A 12,410-nucleotide genomic window follows, 5' to 3' on the forward strand; every position below is an offset into this window, starting at 1 on the left:
TATGGGTTATTCAGCTCCTTGGAGATTACATTTGTTATTATTTTTTATTATTGATTATTAAATTTTTTATTTCAATTTTATTCCAAAAATCTAGAACTTTGAAAATCCTCCACCCCCCAAATAATAATTTAGTATTTTTCTTTTTTTCGTCAGTTAGTATGTGTGAAGGGTTAATTGGTGATGAAGCCGGTCAGACAGAGCTGCCATTCAGGTTTCATAGTGTAGTGGTTATCACGTCTGCTTTACACGCAGAAGGTCCTGGGTTCGATCCCCAGTGAAACCAGTTGAATTTTTTAAATTTTTTTCCTGAAATTTTATTTTTATTCCATATAATTACTTGATTTGCTCATTATTTTGCCTAATTAATTAAAACCTGAGAGACTGGTAAAGGTGTGAACCCGCTGAGGCAGGACGTGACAACACCTACAGTCCGCCACTAATTACACCAGTGTATTTTACTGCCCGATCCCCGCGTGATGACATCAGTCAATACAGCTTTAAAGGGATCGTCCCATCATCAAAAGTTATCACCTATCCAAAGGATCGGGGATGGTCTGATTGCTCCGACTTCTCCCCGATCCCAAGAACTGGGCTTTGACATGCCCCATTTTCCATAGGACTGCTGGAAAAAAAAAAACGAGCGTTGTATCTCATGCTATTCCAACGGGGCATTTTAGACCTCCGTTCTTGGGATCGGTGATGGTCCCAGGGATCAGACCCCACTGTCTCTGAGGATGGGATTTAGATATACCCCATATTAATTCCCTATTTTCTAAGGGACTACTGGAAAAAGCCAAGTACTGTCTTCCGTACCATTCCAACAAGGTATTTTAAAGCTCTTTTCTTAGGATCGGTGATGGTCTCATGGATCGGACCTCATTGTTTCTGAGGATCGGGATCAGGGATACTCTGTAGGAATGCCCCATTTTCTATGGGATTGGTGGGAAGAACAGAGAACTGGATCCCATACCATTCCACTGGGGCATTTGAGAGACCCGTCCTTGGGTTCGGTGATGGTCCCAAGGGTCAGACCCCTCTCTTTCTGAGGATCGGGATCGAAAATACTCTATGAATGCCCCATTTTCTATGGGACTACTGGAAGAAGCCAAGTAGTGTATCCTATACCATTCCAACAAGGCATTTCAGAGCCCTTTTCTTAGGATTGGTGGTGGTCCCAAGGGTCAGACCCCACTCTTTCTGAGGATCAGGCTTGGAAAATATTCTGTAGCAATGCCCCATTTTCTATGGGACTTCTGGAAAGAGCCAAGCACTGGATCCCATACCATTCCAACAGAGAATTTCAGAGACCCATTCTTGGGATCGATGATGGTCCCAGGAACCAGACCCCACTCTTTCTGAGAATTAGGCTTGGAAATATTCTGTAGGAATGCCCCATTCTTTATGCGATTGCTGGAAAAAGCCAAGAGCTGTATCCCATACCATTCCAACAGAGAATTTCAGAGACCCCTTCTTGGGATCGATGATGGTCCCAGGAACCAGACCCCACTCTTTCTGAGAATCAGGCTTGGAAATATTCTGTAGGAATGCCCCATTCTTTACGGGATTGCTGGAAAACGTCAAGTGCTGTATCCCATACCATTCCAACGGGGCATTTCAGAGACCAGTTCTTGGGATCCCAGTGATCAGATCCTTTAGAAAACTTTTAAAACACGGGAAGAAAGCTTTAAAGGGGTTGACTGAGATTAGAAAATAGGGTCACCATGTAAACGCCTTGGTTTAGAGGGTTTGGGCAATCTCATTTTAGCTAGCATGCCCAAATGATTAAGTAGACAGATGCTAAAATCCCAAGAATCAGTATAATATCTGAGAGAATCCATAAGTAAGTTTTCAGTTTCCCTGCAGTGCCCCCGCAGGAGACATAAGGTAATACTATTGATCTCAATAGGCTGTTGCAATAATTTACGGACAGAGCGTTTTATAAGTTATGGATCATGGTCTCGGAACATAGAACCTTCTTCATTAATTAATTTTTAGATATTTTTGATTTTTCTTTTTCGGGAAGTTTCCTGGAAAAATTCATTGAAACGCTGTAAATTTATCACATCCCCAAAGGAAAAATGGAGTCAAGTACTTCTAGGAATTCCTTGTTCCATATGCTTTCATAGGTGACAGATTTCATAAATGTTGCCCGATGTCTTTATGTTTTGGGTTTATAGGGATTGTGTGTCTCTCAAGAGCGACATTTCATCTCCTACCATCAGCCGTCACTTGTAATGGGAGTTGTCTTGGATTTGCACAGTTGGCCCGTTGCCAGCGCCATTATTAAGCGCCCTTCCAACTGATACTAAATATCATCCCCCTAAAGCGTGGTTATGTCGCTGTGCCGGGCCTGTCTGCATCACCCTTGTCTCCCTTCATTAGCAGTCAGGCGTGGAGCAGAAATGCAGAGTTCTCGCAGGTATGAACCGTTCCCGCAGGAATGTGACAAAACATCTGGATAATGTTTGTTCGGCGCAGCACATGAATGCCCGGCGCTCGCTATTATTGCATATTGCATCATAAAACTTATTACAAGTAGTGTGTGTCAGGGGGGAGATAGGAAATGCCCTGCTCCCGGCTTAAAAACCCTTCCGGATTCCCATGATTTTGGTCCTTATGTTGACAATGACCCACCAAGGTGGTGGCTTCTTGGATGGAACATGGACATGGGTGAAGATTGCAACTGATACATTGTTACACCGCTCTGCGAATAATGAGCTGCCAAGGTCTGATGATCGAAAGGATTTGTTGGACACTCCTTGCCCGATGAGCTGGTGGTGTAGAGATATCTCACCTTGTATGAGAAGCGTTAGAGACCCCAAAAGATCCATCAACTCAATATCCAAGACTATCAATGACCACAAAGGTTAGACCTGTTCCACAAAGTTTTTTTTTTCCAAAGAGTTGCAAAATCTTGCAGTTTTACAGTCCTTTCTTCAGACTTTAATGCACCCGTCAGACAATCCGAGCTCCAGGTTCAGGCCCTCAATACTATGAACACTTTTTGTCGTCCTTTAATTGGAGCAAACAGACCATTCAATCAACAAAAGGTTTTGATATATTTCATAAAGTTTAATCCAAAAATTCCAAATCATGGTGCAGTTCTCCAGTCCTTTCTTCAGACCTTCATGCACCACGCAGGGCCTATGAGCTTCAAGTTCAAGCTCTCAAGTTTCAAAATTTCACAATACTTTGAATATTATTTTTGTGGTCCTTGGGAGGGAAACTTTGGATCATTCAATGGCCAAAAAGTTTTAAGTTGTTTCATAAATTTTCTCCTAAACAGTTGAAAAATCATGGAACAGTTCTCCAGTCCTTTCTTCAGTCCTTCATGCACCTGTCAGAGCTCCAAATTCAGGTCCTCAAGTTTGGAAACTGAACAATACCTATGGACACTTTCTGTGGCCCTTGGATTGGATCATCTTGACCATTCAATGATTAAGAAATCAAAGTTTCTTCCAAAAAGTTGCGAAATCTTGGTGTGCTTCTCCAGTCCTTTCTTGAGACCTTCATGCAACACGCACGGTCTACGAGTTCCACTTACAGGTCTTCACGTTTGGAAACTGAACAATTCTATGAACACTTTTTGTGGCCCTTCGATTGAAGCTTCTGGATGAATTAATGCCCAAAAAGTTTTGATATATTCCACAAAGTTTCTTTCAAAAGGTTCCACATCTTGGTGCAGTTCTCCAGTCCTTTTTCGCCAGACATTTATGAGCTCCAAGTTGAAGCCCTCAAGATTGGAAACTAAACAATACTATGCACAGTTTTTGTGGCCCTTGAAAGGAACATCTGGACCATTCAATGACCAAAAAGTTTTGATGTAGTCCACAAAGTTTCTTCCAAAAGCTTATGGCATCTTGGTATAGTTCTCCAGTCTTCTCTTCTGACTTTCATGCACCTGTCAGAGATCCAAATTCAGGTCCTCAACAGGTCCCTTTAATTAGAGCACCTGGACCATTCATTGACAAACAAGCTTTGATAAATTCCCAAAGTTTCTTTCAAAAAGTTGCAAAACCTTGGTGCGGATCTCAAATTCTTTCTTCAGCACCTGTGAAACCCTCTGAGCTCCAGGTTAAGGCCCTCAAGTTTGGAAGCTGAACAATACTAAGAACACTTTTTGTGGCCCTTGAATTGGAGCATCTGAACCATTAAATGGCCAAAAAAAGTTTGATATATCCAACAAAGTTTCTTAAAAAAAAAGTTTCAAATCTTGGTGAGGTTCTTCAATCCTTTCTTGAGACCTTCGTGAACCCTTCAGGAACCTTTCAAGTCCTCAAGTTTGGAAATGAACTCATTTTATGGCCCTTGAAAGGGAACTTTTGAACAAATCAATGAGCAAAAAAGTTTTGACCTGTTCCACAAAGTTTCTTCCGATAAGTTGCAAACTCTTAGTTCTCTGGTCCTTTCTTCAGACCTTCATGCACCTGTCAAGAGTTCCAAGTTCAGGTCCTCAAGATGGAAAATGAACAATGCTTCAACTATGAAAACGTTTAGAATGGGGCTGAACTGCAGGAGTTTGTTTTCGGGAGTCAAAAACATCCCAAAGTTGAAACTCAAAAAACTTTCTGTTACGGGAAAGTAGGGAAGAAATGGATCCAAGGGTCCAATTTACCAATGACACCAATGTATGGTGAGATATCTGCCCGTCATTGGTGGCAGGTCAACAATAAGAAGCCTTTATCAACCTCCCATGAAATGCATATGATGATTATGTGGGATGACGCCGGTGGGGTCTCGAAAATATATAAAAAAAAGAAAAGAACTCACAGACCGGAGGACGAGGGAGACTCGTCCTTGAATTCTGATTTTCTCATTAGTAAAAGAGATTAAAAAAAAAAAAGACCAGTGACTAGACATGAGTGGGAAAGCTGCATGTTAGCAGAGGAAGTCAGGGTCCCAGAGCCCCCATAAGTGTTTAGTGGGACTCTACGGTGGGAAACGCACGCAGATATTTAGCCGTCTGTGATTACAATCCAAGCTCGGATCTCTGCCCCTTTATCCCTGCAGATTGCACCTTATTTATGGAGTGAAAACCTCCAGGCGGGTTATGTCCGTGTTCAGACTGGTGAAGAAAGCTGCTCAGGCTGTGGACTAATCACCTCCCCATTCTGGGGGCTCGTACTTTACTTAATCCATTTTATTTTCTTTAAATTCATATATTTTTGGGGGGCAAAAATGATTTTTCTAAACTACTATTGCATTGTGCAGAATGAGTTAACTGAGAATCTGTCAGTGAGCTCCTTCTGATAGGAGAGCTTCTAACTAAATATCTTTGCTTTTATGAGATACTTTCAACCAATAAAATGACCAAAATAAATGCTGAGTTGAACTTTGTGGTCATAAATTAGCTGAGAGGAGCATAAAAGAGCAAAGAGAGCTCTCCTGTCAGACCGGGCTTACTGATGGATTCTCAGTGAACTCATTCTTCAGCTGCCAATAGATTCTGCAACACAGAGATTATACATGACAAAGAGTGTAAATATTTTAATAAAAAAAAACAAATGCAAAGATGATTTGATTTTTAGCCCAAAATACATGCATTTAAGTAAAAAAATGGCCTCAAAGCTGTTTCTATGCTTTAATCAATACAATATAATAATAATTCCACCTTGCTGTCCGGGGACATCACATATTTGTCTCTGCATGATAGTTAATGAGAGTGGGGCTTCCACTCCATTTTTAACCCACTGGGGTCAATTTTGCGTCTTTTAAAGTGTTTTTTTTACTCATTGTCATAGATTATATTTTCGGAAAGTACATTTAAAAACAAGCACTTTTGCAATTTACTGCTTTTAAAAATTTGCAGCTGTTCTTGAGTTATTAACACTTTTTCTTTTGCTTACAGCTTGTTGCCTAGGAGACCGACCACCGCTGTCTAGCCTATAAACCACTTTATTGAAGCTGGGTGATATCAAGAGATCAGAGAGCACTGCAGTGATCACGGCCAACTTCAAAACAGTGCTTATAAGCTCAATAGAAAAGATCTTGTAAGCGCTGCGCATGTTCTACTGTCTAGCAGCGGTGGTCGGTCTCCAAGGCAACGAGCTGTAATCAAAAGAAAAGTGTTAATATCTCAAGAACGGCTGCAAATTTTAACACGTAGTAAATTGCAAAATTGATCGCGTGCACAAGCTCTGTCCGAAAATATCCATTTATGAATATGGTGAAAAATCCCTTTAATTCTTTTGTTAAAGACTGCAACCTATAACGGGCAGCTACTGGAGCGCAGGGACGTCGGCTTTCGTCATCTGGACCTAAACCATGTGCAAAAAAAATGTAATGAAAACCGATACCTGGAAGATGCCCAGTGGCAGCTGCTTTCTCATCGCGGCTCTGTAGATTCACCGCATGGTAAAATCATCTGTCTCCGCACAGAGATTTTAATAGCAAAAACAATTCTGCACTGGGGGTGGGGAGCAGACCAAACACCGACGAGTACTTCAACAGATCGTGCACTGGAGATGGCCACCACCGGCCGCCACCTGCGGCACACATTCACACTAATGGACCAGATAGAAAATATAGGAAAGTTGCTAAAATGGCAATTCCACCACCAGGCATCATTTATTGCCCTTCACTTCCACTAGACCACCAGGGATATTCCCGTTAATCCTTTTATTATCATAAACCGCTAAGAATGCTATCATAAACACTCTTACTACCCTAGATTGCCAGGACTGTTACCACAAATACACTTACTACCCGAGTCCACCAGGAATTTTATACCCTAGAGACCAACAGGAATATTACTATAAATCCTGACAACCCTAGGCCATCAGGGATATTACTATAAATCCTTACAACCCTAGGCCATCAGGAATATTACTATAAATCCTGACAACCCTAGGCCATCAGGGATATTACTATAAAGCCTTACAACCCTAGGCCATCAGGGATATTACTATAAAGCCTTACAACCCTAGGCCATCAGGGATATTACTATAAAGCCTTACAACCCTAGGCCATCAGGGATATTACTATAAATCCTGACAACCCTAGGCCATCAGGGATATTACTATAAAGCCTTACAACCCTAGGCCATCAGGGATATTACTATAAATCCTTACAACCCTAGGCCATCAGGGATATTACTATAAAGCCTTACAACCCTAGGCCATCAGGGATATTACTATAAAGCCTTACAACCCTAGGCCATCAGGAATATTACTATAAATCCTGACAACCCTAGGCCATCAGGGATATTACTATAAAGCCTTACAACCCTAGGCCATCAGGGATATTACTATAAAGCCTTACAACCCTAGGCCATCAGGGATATTACTATAAATCCTTACAACCCTAGGCCATCAGGGATATTACTATAAAGCCTTACAACCCTAGGCCATCAGGGATATTACTATAAAGCCTTACAACCCTATGCCATCAGGGATATTACTATAAATCCTTACAACCCTAGGCCATCAGGGATATTATCATAAATCAATTTACTACTTTAGGTTACAAATTACAACCAGGGATATTATCAATTTACCTTTTCAATGCCCTAGACCACCAGGGAAGCTATTATTATACCCTGCTACAGCCCTAGATGATCATGGATTTTAACATTCACCCCTTTACAACAGCAGACCATCAGGGATATTACTATATACTCCTTTACTCTCATAGACCACATGAATTCTTACCATTACCACTTTCACAGCCCTAGACCACCAGGGATGTTATCATTTACCCACTAACTGCCCAGGATCCTAGGAATGTTGTTATTTGACCCTCATTTACTTCTATAGGGTATTAGTGATGTTACCATTAACTTGTTCATCACCAGACCTTTTTTTTTTTTACAGCCCTGGACTTTCAGGCATGTTCCAATTAAGTCTTTCAAAACCATCAGGATTTTATAATTTACCCCCTCTAGACCACCAGGGATGCTATTAATCCTTTTGCTGCCTGAGACCAACATATATGTTATTCTCCTTTCCACTGACCACCAGCCCTACATCAGATAAACAGGGATTTTATCATATAACCCACCCCCCTGACCACCAGGGATGTCATTATTTAGCCCTACATCAGATTAACAGGGATTTTATCATATAAGACCAGGGATGTCATTATTTAGCCCTACATCAGACCAACATGGATTTTATCATATAACCCACCCCCTTGACCACCAGGGATCTCATTATTTAGCCCTAAATCAGACCAACAGGGATTTTATCATATAACCCACCCCCCTTGACCACCAGGGGTGTCATTATTTAGCCCTACATCAAATCAACAGGGATTTTATCATATAACCCACCCCCCCTGACCACCAGGGATGTCTTTATTTAGCCCTACATCACAACAACAGGGATTTTATCATATAACCCACCCCCCTTGACCACCAGGGGTGTCATTATCCCCTTCACGACCCATGACGCCTACGTAGGCGTCATGAAAAGTCGTGCCCAAACGACCTATGACGCCTACGTAGGCGTCATGCTATAAATAGCCCCCCTGCGGGTCAGGCGACCGGGGTCACTGAAAAGTAATCCGACCCGCACACAGAGGACACTCTACGGTTAATCCCAGGGGGTGTGGCTTAGCCCCCACGTGCCTACGATCGCTCTGATTGGCTGTTTCACTTTTAACAGCCAATCAGAGCGATTTGTAATATTTCACCAATGAAGTTTGGTGAAATACTACAATCCCAGCCATGGCCGATGCTGCAATAGCATCAGACATGGCTGGACACCGACACCCGACCCCCCCCCCACACTGACTGGCGGGGCCGATCGGCCCCCGCCACCGATGGACTGCGGCGATCGGTCGCCGCCGTCATCATCTCCTCCCCCTCCCCTTCCTATCGCTCCCTCCCACCTTCCGATCACCCCCCGGGTCCTCCGATGGTGCTCCCGGTGTCCCGCCGTGGCTCCCAGCGTCCCACCGTCCGGATCATGGGAGCTGCCATCTTGGAAAATGGCGGGCGCATGCGCAGTGCGCCTGCCATTGTCCAAGATGGCGGCGCCCATGAATTTGCCGGCTGCCCGTTCATTTTTCATTTTGATCACTGTGATACACTCTCGCAGTGATCAAAATGAAAAAAAAAGTAAACACACCCCCCTTTTATCATCCCCATAGCCAGGCGCAAATACTAAAATAAAAAAAAAATTTTTTTTTTCACATTTAGGGTTCGAACTAGGGTTAGGGTTGGAATTAGGGTTATAGATAGGGTTGGAATTGGGGTTAGGGTTGGAATTAGGGTTAGGGTTGGAATTAGGGCTAGGGTTGGAATTAGGGTTAGGGCTGGAATTAGGGTTAGGGCTGGAATTAGGGTTAGGGCTGGAATTGGGGTTAGGGCTGGAATTGGGGTTAGGGCTGGAATTGGGGTTAGGGCTGGAATTAGGGTTAGGGCTGGAATTAGGGTTAGGGTTATTATTAGGGTTGGGTTAGGGGTGTGTTGGGGTTAGAGTTGGAGTTAGAATTGAGGGGTTTCCACTGTTTAGGCACATCACGGGGTCTCCGAACGCGACATGGCGCCACGATTTATTCCAGCCAATTTTGCGTTCAAAATGTCAAACAGCACTCACCATTCCGAGCCCCGACATGTGCCCAAACAGTGGTTTACCCCCACATATGGAGTATCAGCGTACTCAGGAAAAATTGCACAACTTTGGGGGTCTAATTTCTCCTGTTACCCTTGGGAAAATAAAAAAATTGGGGGCTAAAAAAATGATTTTTGTGAAAAAAAATGATTTTTTTATTTTCACGGCTCTGAGTTATAAACTTCGGTGAAGCACTTGGGGGTTCAAAGTGCTCACAACACATCTACATAAGTTCCTTTGGGGGGTCTAGTTTCCAAAATGGGGTCACTTGTGGGGGGTTTCCACTGTTTAAGCACATCAGGGGCTCTGCAAACGTAACATGACGCCCGCAGACCATTCCATCAAGTCGGTATTTCAAAACGTCACTACTTCCCTTCCGAGCCCCAACGTGTGCCCAAACAGTGGTCCCCCTACATATGGGGTACCAGCGTACGCAGGACAAGCTGGACAACAACTTTTGGGGTCGAATTTATCCTGTTAACCTTGTGAAAATAAAAAATAGCGGGCTAAAAAAATCATTTTTTGAGGGAAAAAAAATATTTTTATTTTCACAGCTCTGCATTATACACTTCTGTAAAGCACCTGGGGGTTCAAAGTGCTCACTATGCATCTAGATAACTTCCTTAGGGGGTCTAGTTTCCAAAATGGGGTGATTTGTGGGGGGAGCTCCAAAGTTTAGGCACACAGGGCCTCTCCAAACACGACATGGTGTCCGCTAACGATTGGAGCTAATTTTCCATTCAAAAAGTCAAATGGCGCTCCTTCCCTTCTGAGCCCTGCCGTGCGCCCAAACAGTGGTTCCCCCCCACATATGGGGTGCCAGCGTACTCAGGACAAACTGAGCAGCAACTTTAGGGGTCCAATTTATCCTGTTACCCTTGTGAAAATAAAAAATAGCGGGCTAAAAATCATTTTTGAGGGAAAAAAATGATTTTTTATTGTCATGGCTCTGCGTTTATAAACTTCTGTGAAGCACTTGGGGGTTCAAGGTGCTCACCACACATCTAGATAAGCTCCTTGGGGGGTCTAGTTTCCAAAATGGGGTCACTTGTGAGGGATTTCCACTGTTTAGGCACATCAGGGGCTCTGCAAATGCAACACGATGCCCGCAGAACATCCCATCAGTCTGCATTCCAAAATCGCGCTCCTTCCCTTCTGAGCTCTCCCATGCGCCCAAACAGTGGTTTCCCCTGACATATGGGGTATCGGTGTACTCAGGACAAATTACACAACAACTTTTGGGGTCCAATTTCTCCTGTTAGCCTTGTGAAAATAAAAAATAGCGGGCTAAAAAATCATTTTTGAGGAAAAAAAATTATTTTTTTATTTTCACTGCTCTGCGTCATAAACTTCTGTGAAGCACTTGGGGGTTCAAAGTCCTCACCACACATCTAGATAAGTTCCTTCGGGGGTCTAGTTTCCAAAATGGGGTCACTTGTGGGGGAGCTCCAATGTTTAGGCACATCAGAGGCTCTCCAAACACGACATGGTGTCCACTAACGATCGGAGCTAATTTTCCATTCAAAAAGTCAAATGGCGCTCCTTCCCTTCTGAGCCCTGCCGTGCGCCCAAACAGTGGTTTATGACCACATATGACGTATCGGTGCAGTCAGGAGAAATTGCCCAACAAATTTTAGGATCCATTTTATCCTGTTGCCCATGTGAAAATGAAAAAAATTGATGCTAAAAGAAAATTTTTGTTGGAAAAATTAAAATATTAATTTTTTTCCTTCCACATTGCTTTAGTTGCTGTGAAGCACCTGAAGGGTTAATAATCTTCTTGAATGTAGTTTTGAGTAGCTTGAGGGGTGCAGTTTTTAGAATGGTGTCACTTTTGGGTATTTTCTGCCATATAGACCCCTCAAAGTGACTTCAAATGTGAGGTGGTCCCTAAAAAAAATGGTTTTGTAAATTTTGTTGTAAAAATGAGAAATCGCTGGTCAACTTTTAACCCTTATAACTTCCCAACAAAAAAAAATTTTATTTCCAAAATTGTGCTGATGTAAAGTAAACATGTGGAAAATGTTATTTATTAACTATTTTGTGTCACATAACTCTCTGGTTTAACGGAATAAAAATTCAAAATGTGAAAATTGCGAAATTTTCAAAATTTTCGCCAAATTTCCATTTTTTTCACAAATAAATGCAAACATTATTGACCTAAGTTTACCACTAACATGAAGCCCAATATGTCACGAAAAAACCATCTCAGAATCGCTAGGATGCGTTGAAGCGTTCCTGAGTTATTACCTCATAAAGGGACACTGGTCAATATTGCCCAAAATGGCCAGGTCATTAAAGTCAAAATAGGCTGGGTCATGAAGGGGTTATTTAGCCCTAAATCAGACCAACAGGGATTTTATCATATAACCCACCCCCCCTTACCACCAGGGATGTCTTTATTTAGCCCTAAATCAGACCAACAGGGATTTTATCATATAACCCACCCCCCCTTACCACCAGGGATGTCTTTATTTAGCCCTAAATCAGACCAACAGGGTTTTTATCATATAACCCACCCCCCTGACCACCAGGGGTGTCATTATTTAGCCCTACATCAGACCAACATGGATTTTATCATATAACCCACCCACCTGACCACCAGGGATGTCATTATTTAGCCCTACATCAGATTAACAGGGATTTTATCATATAACCCACCCCCCTGACCACCAGGGGTGTCATTATTTAGCCCTACATCAGATTAACATGGATTTTATCATATAACCCACCCCCCTGACCACCAGGGATGTCTTTATTTAGCCCTACATCAGATCAACAGGGATTTTATCATATAACCCACCCCCCTGACCACCAGGGATGTCTTTATTTAGCCCTACATCAAATCAACAGGGA

The 12,410-nt window shown here is 42.7% G+C and overlaps 1 non-coding gene across 1 annotated transcript; it reads left to right on the forward strand.

The window, feature by feature from the left end:
• Positions 1–210: 210 nt before the first annotated feature.
• Positions 211–283, forward strand: TRNAV-UAC (transfer RNA valine (anticodon UAC)). The gene has a single exon. It is a non-coding gene; the product is annotated as a tRNA-Val (tRNA).
• The last annotated feature ends 12,127 nt before the right edge of the window (positions 284–12,410 follow it).

The sequence above is a fragment of the Dendrobates tinctorius genome, unplaced genomic scaffold (assembly GCF_039654945.1).
Source record: "Dendrobates tinctorius isolate UK_male_01 unplaced genomic scaffold, ASM3965494v1 ptg000257l, whole genome shotgun sequence".
Lineage (NCBI taxonomy): Eukaryota > Metazoa > Chordata > Amphibia > Anura > Dendrobatidae > Dendrobates > Dendrobates tinctorius.